The 9,255-nt window shown below is 37.5% G+C and overlaps 1 long non-coding RNA gene across 1 annotated transcript; it reads right to left on the bottom strand.

The window, feature by feature from the left end:
* Nucleotides 1–843: 843 nt before the first annotated feature.
* Nucleotides 844–3,815, bottom strand: LOC107762277 (uncharacterized). The gene is made up of 2 exons (XR_001642755.2): nucleotides 3,678–3,815; nucleotides 844–1,263 (listed from the first exon to the last, which is right to left on the bottom strand). It is a non-coding gene; the product is annotated as an uncharacterized LOC107762277 (long non-coding RNA).
* Nucleotides 3,816–9,255: the final 5,440 nt, after the last annotated feature.

Below are 9,255 nucleotides of genomic sequence, written 5' to 3'. Positions count from 1 at the left end.
TTTTTAGTTTTAAGACCGCTTTTGATTTAAGGAATTATTTCAATGCTATTTAAAACACATCGCAAGTCACGCTACATGAAATGCACCCGTGGTCCACGGTACGTTCTATTTAACCTTGTTGGAAATTAGAACCAGGCCACATGAAATGTACCCCCGGGTTTTAGTAATAACTGTGATAATTATATAATTAACACGCCTAAAGAAAACTACGAAGTTCGTTTTAATATCTAAATTAATATTTGTGAGGGTCATAGATGATTTAATTTGCTTATAGCACACCTCGAATCTATTTTTCTCAAGTGATGCTTTAATCTATTTTTTGAGGGTCATACATTAAAGGTCCTACTTAATATGGCACACCTTACTTTGATTTAAAAGTCCTATTTAATTAAAGAAGTCTAAGGGAGCTCGAATTTATTCTAAGTTGATTTTCACTAATAGTTAATGAATTCACACTGAATGAAATCAGGTGATTGATTACTTGAAATGGGGCTTGGGCTGGCAGTAGGCCCAATGCCGTTTGAAAACTTCCATAACAAAACATAAGGGACGGTTGGGCTCAACATGAAGCCCAGAATGAACATATAATCAGCAAGGGGTATTTGGCATAACTGGACCAACGACAAAGACCCAGTTGCGTGATTCATTGCAATTACTTGAAGTAAATTACATTTTTTCATGAGAAATCTTGAGATTAAAACAAATACTGACAATTCTTGAAAGTTTTAACAGATGCAAAGCGTATTTTGATGCCAAATCACATTTTATAACGAAGATGCAACACCTGATGTTATAACAACTCATACACAATTTATCTCGTTATTTAAAATATAACAGAATTCATGACTTCTAACCAAACACTAACATGATTTCAAAAAACATAAAAAAAATACATTTACTAACATGGACTCAACTCTGTCCAATTCCATTCCTTTAAGCATGAATATTCACTGATTTCATGCCAAACGTGTCAAAAATATTCAGCTGCCTAGACTCATATGGTAGCCTTACCAACCATAATTTAACATTGTTCCAAAATAGAATACTATACAGATTTAGATTTTGAACACTCGAATTCTGAATCTTACTAGGGAATAGGGTGTTGATGCTGATATTTAATTACAACTAGAAACATTGACTATCAAACTAATTAATACATGTAATGGTAAATAAAAGAAGAGAAAATCTGGAAGGGAAGTCTAATTTCATTTAAAAACATTGCAACTCCAACTTCATTTTGCACTTTCAAAGTTCGAAACATACCTGAAACAACCAAAATAGTCACAGTAATTTAGCAAAGAACTAACAATCTCAGCAGATCTTAAAACAACAACCAACAACAGTTCATCAATCAGCTTTTCATGTTTTGGAACCCATAAGTAAACAACAAATTATCCTAGCTTTTAAAACCCAAAAAATATCAACAAACCAGCTACAATAGAACAGTACTTGATGGTTTTTTTTGTATCTTTTTTCTTTCTAATTTTGGGACCTATATCATTGTGTATGGTTTCAGCCGTTTGCTCCCTTTTCAGGTCTCTAATCTCTGCTTATAAATGAAAGGAAACGAACCTTATATAACCAGCTCCTAGGGCAACAAAATCTGATTCTATACTTCACCATTTACCCCTTCCCCAATTTTAATTTTTTCATTTTGGACCCTGTAGTTAAAACCTGTTTGTTAATCTACCCCCAATCCCACCTTCCTGAAAATTTTTTAAGTGGTTTAAGGAAGATTCCCATTATTAAATTCTCTAAACTACCCTTTATAAGGTTGGTAATTACTTTAACATAGACATTGGGCCAAACCGCCCAAATATCTTTGGGCTTCTGCACCAAATGAACTTCAACCCGTTTTTTGGGCTACTAGCAAACCCAGGTTCAAGTCTAAACCAATGAATTCATAAGAAAAATAAGAAATCCAAAAGAACCCAATTCTGAATTCTAGTAACATGAAATCTTCTTAACGAAGCCGAATAAGAATAATAAATAAAAAAAGAAGTAAAAAGGAAAAAGGAAAATTAACAAATACTAACAGAGAATTTAATTGCTTTTTAACCTATTATTATTACCTAATTAAACGACTGAAAAACCTGCGATTTCTAAACCCAACTGAGAGGAAGAAGAAGAGAAGTACCGGCTAGATCGATGGCTCACAGGTGATGACATCCGGCGTGAAGAATCTCAACCCCATGGTGTGAACTGTAACAATGAGCACTAGCTGGAGTTTCTTCCATGGCTTGTGCTCTTTGTCACAGTCCCCATCACGAGTCAAGAACGAAGAGGAAATAGAGATAAAGGCCTATCAGAGACTGTTGACCAAACTTGGCCACCATGCACAGATCGAGCCCTCAGCCAATTGGCTTTTCCACATCGAAATTAGTTGATTCACACATTTTAACACCAAGAAGAAACTAGAGTGGGCGAAAATCAGAAGAAAAGGGGTGAAGGGATTTTCAGTGCTAACTTCGATCTCTGATCTGGAGAGAATGGTGTGGTTTGGGAGAGAAAACAAGGGTGGATTTGGAATGGAGGTGCACCGGAGGTTACATGGTCAAGATTTGAAGGGGTTTTGAGGTCAACCGCCGCCGCTGGCGATTTCCGATGGGTGGCGGACGGTGGTGAGAGATAGGGTGTGAGGGAGATGAAGAGCAGAAATCCTAGGTTAATCTGAAGCATTTGGACAATTTTAATTAAAATGGGGGAAGTCTTTAGGGCCATTAGATGAGATAAAATGAAGGGCCAAGATTAGCTTAACACTAACGAACTCAAAACGCGTAGTATTCCTCTTATACTACGTCGTTTTAGGGTCTCATGGGCTGAAGGCTTTGGACCTGGTTGCATTGGGCCACCGAATAGTTTGGGTTTCCACCAAATTGGCCCAATTTTGGGGTTTTAAAACAAATTCAAACTTTCCTTCTCTTTGTTTTATAATTAATTCTTTTTTCTTTTCAATTTTTTTTCTTTTTCTTCTTTCTTAATTAATAAAAATCCTAAATTACCCCCAATTAATCCAAGTTGTGAAATTAAACTAATTATCAAAATGGAAAATTTATAAAAATTATCTAATCCTAAATTAAAAGAGAAACATCAACAATCTAAAATTAAAGATAATAATTGTAAAAACGAGCCAATTTTGTGCTTTTCATTTTTAACAAAACAAATAACTGATTAATTAATCCTAGAACTGTAGAATAACCTAAATGCGATGCATGATGCTTTTTTTGTACTTTTCATGATTTAAATAGAAACAAACATGCACAGAAATGCAAACAATTAGCGCAAATTCTCACAAAATCCTACAATATTGCAAATAATGGAAAAATTTATTTTTCTTGTATTTTATGGGAGTAATTCACATAGGGCAAAAATCACGTGCTCACACAACCCCTAAACAGTAATATATAATTACCAAATCATATAATTCACAACACAAAAATACCCCAAAAGATTCAATCTTTGCATGAAATTACAACTACTTCCAATTCAAGAACACAAAATACTAGCTCATACTACCAAGTAAGGAAATTAAGAAGCTACACAGAATCTTTCACAAAAATTATTCTGAGCCCAATTGAAATTGCACTCAACTAATACAAGAAACAAAAAATTACAACAAATAAAGGTTCAGAATCTTTCTTGTGGGATCCAAGAGCAGAAATCAAGAAAATTCTTACCTTAAATCTTTTTTATTTTTTCCCTGTCTTAGTTCGATCTCACCCCTTTTTCCTTCTCTATTTTTTTGGTCCAGATTCCCCTCGCTGTATCTCGTCACTCTCTATATCTTTTCCCTATTTTTTGTGTGTGTATTCTGATTGTGGTGTGAGGTTAGCCGGATTTTGTGAGGTGGAGTTATGATTTTTTGCAAATTAGATTTTCGAGGAGGGGAAAAACAGTCGGCTCCTCTTGAATGAGAGAAATGAGATATAAAAAATGTAGGGTTTTGGGAGGAGGAAATCTGATGGGTTATTGTCTATTGGACTCAGGTTTGGCCCACTTTGGGACATGACTTGGACAAAGCAAGACTTTAATAGAAATAGTCCGAATTAAAACTTTCTTTCCTTTTTTGTGATTTTGATAAAAATACTACTCCTAGACTTGAATAGCAAGATAAAAATACTAATCACTCAAAATTTACTTAACAAACTAATATATATTTTTTTTGGAAAACCTTTTCTTTATTTGTAAATGAATAAATAAAATGTGACTCTTTTTGTTAATCTTTTCAATTTTCTTAAATAAATTATATATCAAAGGACAAATAAGAGCTAAAATATTAGATTAAACTTAAAATATAATTATTTACTAAAAGTGATGAAAAACTCAAATATAGTCAAAAATTAGGTGCTCACAAAAGTGATTACCCAACTCCAATTATAGGATTCCTAAAATTCACCCCGGGCCCACATTCCCGGATTCTGAAAATTTTTGAAGAACATTGTTACCCATAACCTCATGAACTCAAATATATGATTTTCACTAAGTTTCATAACAGTTTCCGTGGATAAATTCTATTTTTATCAAAAACCTAGGTTTTTCATCTGACCCATAAATCTCACAAATTTATATGTTAAAATATACCCATAATCTATGTATTAAATTCATACTAGGTATAAATTACTTACCAACAATAACTAGGCCAAAATCCTCCTTTTTGAAGCTCCAAAATCTCCCAAGAGTGCAATAAATGAAACCAAAAATGGCTAATTCCCGATTTTAAAACTCTCTGCCTAGCCGCCTTTTTCTTCGCGAATGCAGAAGAGGCCTCGCATTCGCGAAGGCAACGACCCAGGAACATGAAAATCTTGGCCTACGCGAACGCGACCAGGGCCTCTCGAACGCGAAGGCTTACCAGCTTTTCCCTTCGCGAATGCAAGGGCACCTTTGCGAACGCGAAGAGCAAAGACACTACCCCCCCCCCCCCAGGTTCCTTCCTTCTACGCAAACGCTAGTGGGCTTTCATGAACATGAAGGGAAATTCACCCCACTGCCCAAATCCTTCTTCGTGAATGCGATGGCCCTCCTGCGTTTGCGAAGAAGGAAACCAGAACTGGAAAAATCTGGTTTCCTCGACTTAGCTCTGGGCGGTCCGAAACATACCCGAGCCCCTCGGGACCCCGTCCAACTATACCAACAAGTCTATAAACATAATACGGACTTGCTCAAAATCTCGAAATGCATAAAACAACAACAAAACAAAGAATCACACCCCAAAACCAAATTGAATCAAGATATGAACTTCAAGTTTCCAAATCGCTCTGAACGTGCAGAGTCATACTCAGACTACTCGGAATGACACCAAATTTTACGTGCATATCTTAGATCACCATATGTTTCATGACCCAAAATCTATTAAAGGTCGTGATGGCTCCTAACACCGCTATTAAGAAAGCCAACAATAAATGATTATCTTAATTACTAATGTTAGTATTTGAAATCATAATTTTCTTTAATTACATAGTATAACATGGGATTTACAAATGTGAATGAAAATATTTTCGCAACTACATTAATGAATAACCCATAAGCACCCCCAAAATCAGGTGTCACAAGTGCATGAGCATCAACTAGGAAGTAAAATAAAGTACAACATCTGTCCGGAATATAAATTAGACAGAAAAAATATAAATAACTCTGAAGGAGACTCTGCTGGCTGCGGATCGTAACATGAAATGCAGCTTACGATAAATCCCCACATCATCCGCGCCTCCGCGCCCAAAGGACCACCAGACATAAATGTACCTACACAAAAATGTGCAGCAAGTGTAGTATGAGTACGTAAATCAATGTGTACCCAGTAAGTATCTAGCCTAACCCCGGAGGAGTAGCGACAAGGGGTTGACATCGACACTTACTAATGGTCCAATAATATCAGGTATAATAAAGAGGTAAACAAATATGAGACAGAGTTAATAAACGAAATAAACAAGTATAAATATGTGGTACAACTCCCTTTTACAATAAACTCAGGCTCTAAATTAGTAAATTCCTCCTTAAACGGAGCATATATAGGTATATATATAATGGACCTCACCAAATAGGTCGTAATAATTCAACTCAGGGAAAACTCAATGATACAATGGCTTCTTGCCAAATATTATGCACGATTTCATGAAAATATTTTATAGAAATGCCAAGGCGTACGACCCGATGCCATCATAATCTGTGCACAACCGAGGGTCGAATGGCACGAACCATAGATACATCTATTAAACTGCCGAGACGAACGACCCGATCCCATTAGAATAAGAAGCTTAAACGGGTCCTTAACCCCTACTCACGAATAAACGTGTGATCAGTTATAATTTTTAAGGAAAATCGTTCGATGAAAACGCATAGCACGCAAGAGTTCCATAAGAGGAACACCATTATTTTGTGGCAAATCATGAAACTCATGAAATCTCTACAATAACAAGTCTATCACTTTACGCATGTCTAGTCTCAATTCGTAATGCAAAATAAAAGAATTAAATGGGCAAGGATAATCCCTATAGTGCAAGTATAGCATGGTGTGAACTTAAGTCTACCCGGACAATAATGTGAATCTAACTACGTACGGACTCTCGTTACCTCATGCGTATGTAATCCCCGCAACAAGTTACACATATTAAATATATCACCTAGGGGTAGTTTCCCCATCACAGAGTTAGACAAGAGACTTACCTCGCTCTGAAATTCCATAACCGGTTCCAGAGCCGCTCAAACACCTCAAACCAGTGCCTATCGCTCCAAAACTAGTCAAACAATGTGCAAAGCAATAAAAATATACTCTAATACTCATAACAAATCGATTTAAATAATTTTTCAACTCCGCTCGAAAAGTCGATAAAGCAACCCTCGAGCCCACGTGCCCGAATTCCGAAATTGTTTTAAAGATAACTATTACCCATAACATTACAAACTCAAATATATAATTTATTCTCAATTCCATGCCTGATTTCGTGGTCAAAATTCAAAAATACAAATTTTTATGTTTTCTACCCAAAATCCCAATTTCTAAAAATTTCATGCTTAAATACATATATAAATCATGTATTTAACTCACAATGTGAAGAAAGCACTTACCCTATTAAAGCTGATGAAGATGGAACTCTAAAAGCGCTCAAAGATCGGCTCCCATGGACGAAATGAAGTGAAGTTATGCCAAATCCTCATTTTAAAGAAGCACACTGCCCAGCCCGACCTTCGCACCTTCGGTCCAATAGTCGCTCCTGTGGCTGCGCACTTGCGGAAAATCCATCACAGTTGCGACTCTAACTCAACCCAGCAGCCTCCACTTTTGCGGCCCAAATAGCGCTTCTGCGATCTCCTCTCTGCATCTGTGGCTTCGCAGATGCGGATGTTCTCTTGCACCTACGCTCCTACCCAGTTCCCCTAGAACCGCTTCTACAACCCTCCTGGCCGTTATTGCGGCTCCACACCTGCGGCCAAAACCTCGCAGGTGCAGTTACACCAGATGACAACAGCTCCAGCATTCCTCCAAGCCCAAACTCGATCCGTTTACCATCAGAAATCCACCCGAGGCCCTCGAGACCTCAACCAATTATACCAACACATCCCAAAACACATTACAAACTTAGTTGAGCCTTCAAATCATATCAAACAACGTCAAAACCATGAACCGTACCCCAATTCGAGCTTAATGAACTTTAGAACTTCAAACTTCTACATTTGATGCCGAAGCCTATCAAATCACGTTCGATTGACTTCAAATTTTGCACGCAAGTCACATTTGACATTACAGGCATACTCCAACTTCTAGAATCGGAATCCGACCCTGATATCAAAAAGTCCACACCTGGTCAAACTTTTCAAAAACCTTCAAATTTTCAACTTTCGCTAAATGACCCCGAAATGACCTACGAGCCTCCAAATCCACATCCGGATGTGCTCCTAAGACCAGAATCACCATAAAGAGCTATTCTCAGGCTCAGAATCCCAAACAGACATCGATAACATTGAAATACACTTCAACACAAATTTATAAAATTCTTCCAAAATTCCAACTTTCCACAATAGGCATTGAAACGCTTCCGGGTCATCCAAAACCCGACCCGAACATACGCCCAAGTTCAAAATCATCATATAAATCTGTTGGAACCTTTAAATCCTGATTTCGAGGTCATTTACTCATAAGTCAAACCTTAGTCAATTCCTCCACTTAAAACTTCCGAAATTAGAATTTTCTTTCCAAATCAACTCCAAACTTTTCCGAAATTCAATTCCGACCACGCGTAAAAGTCATAATGCCTGAAGTGAAGCTACTCATTACGTCAAACCACCGAACGACGCGCTAGATCTCAAAAGGACCGGCTTGTCGTTACAATACAGAATTATTCCCAGTCTCGAAATTCCATTTGTGCATCGATATCACCAAAACCTACTCTAAACCAAATTACAGAACTTCAAAACATTCAAAGAGCCAACTTTCACTATTAGGTGCCGAAACTCTCCCAGATCGTCCAAAACCTAATCTGAATATATGCCTAGTCCGAAATTATTATACGAATCTATTGGAACCGTCAAATCCTGATTCCGAGGTCGTTACTTAAAATGTTGACCGAAGTCAAACTTAGCCTTTTTAGCCAACCTTAAGGAACCAAGTGTTTTGATTTCAGCTCGAACCCTTCCAAATCCCGACTAATCATCCTCGAAAGTTATAAAATAGTAAAAACACGTATGGGGAGTCTTATTTAGGGTAACAGGGTTCCAAAAAGCAAAATGACCGGTCGGGTCATTACATTCTCCACCTCTTAAACAAACATTCATCCTCGAACTGGTCTAGAATCTTACCTGGAGTGCTAAATAAGTGTGGATATCAGCTCTGCATGTCCTCATCGAACTCCCAAGTCACCTTCTTGACTGGCTGGCCCCTCTACTAAACCTTTACCATGGAAATCCTCTTGGATCTCAACTGCGAACTTGCCTATCAACAATGGCAACTGGCATTTCCTCATAACCCAGGCTCTCATCTAACTGAATCGTGCTGAAGCCTAACACATGTGAGATGTCGGCATGATAACTCCGAAGCATAGATACGTGGAAATTCGGATGAATTCCCAATAGATTGGGAGGTAGAGGAAGCTTATAAGCAACCTCTCCAACTTGTCTCAACACCTTAAATGGGCCTATAAACCTTGGGCTCAACTTGCTAACCCCTTCATCAGCGAGACTTTCAAGAGAACTTTCTCGCCCACCATAAATGACATATCACGTGTCTTCTGATCCACGTAACTCTTCTGTTTAGACTGTGCT

This window comes from Nicotiana tabacum, chromosome 3 (genome assembly GCF_000715075.1).
Source record: "Nicotiana tabacum cultivar K326 chromosome 3, ASM71507v2, whole genome shotgun sequence".
Lineage (NCBI taxonomy): Eukaryota > Viridiplantae > Streptophyta > Magnoliopsida > Solanales > Solanaceae > Nicotiana > Nicotiana tabacum.
This window is presented reverse-complemented; position numbering and strand designations above follow the sequence as displayed.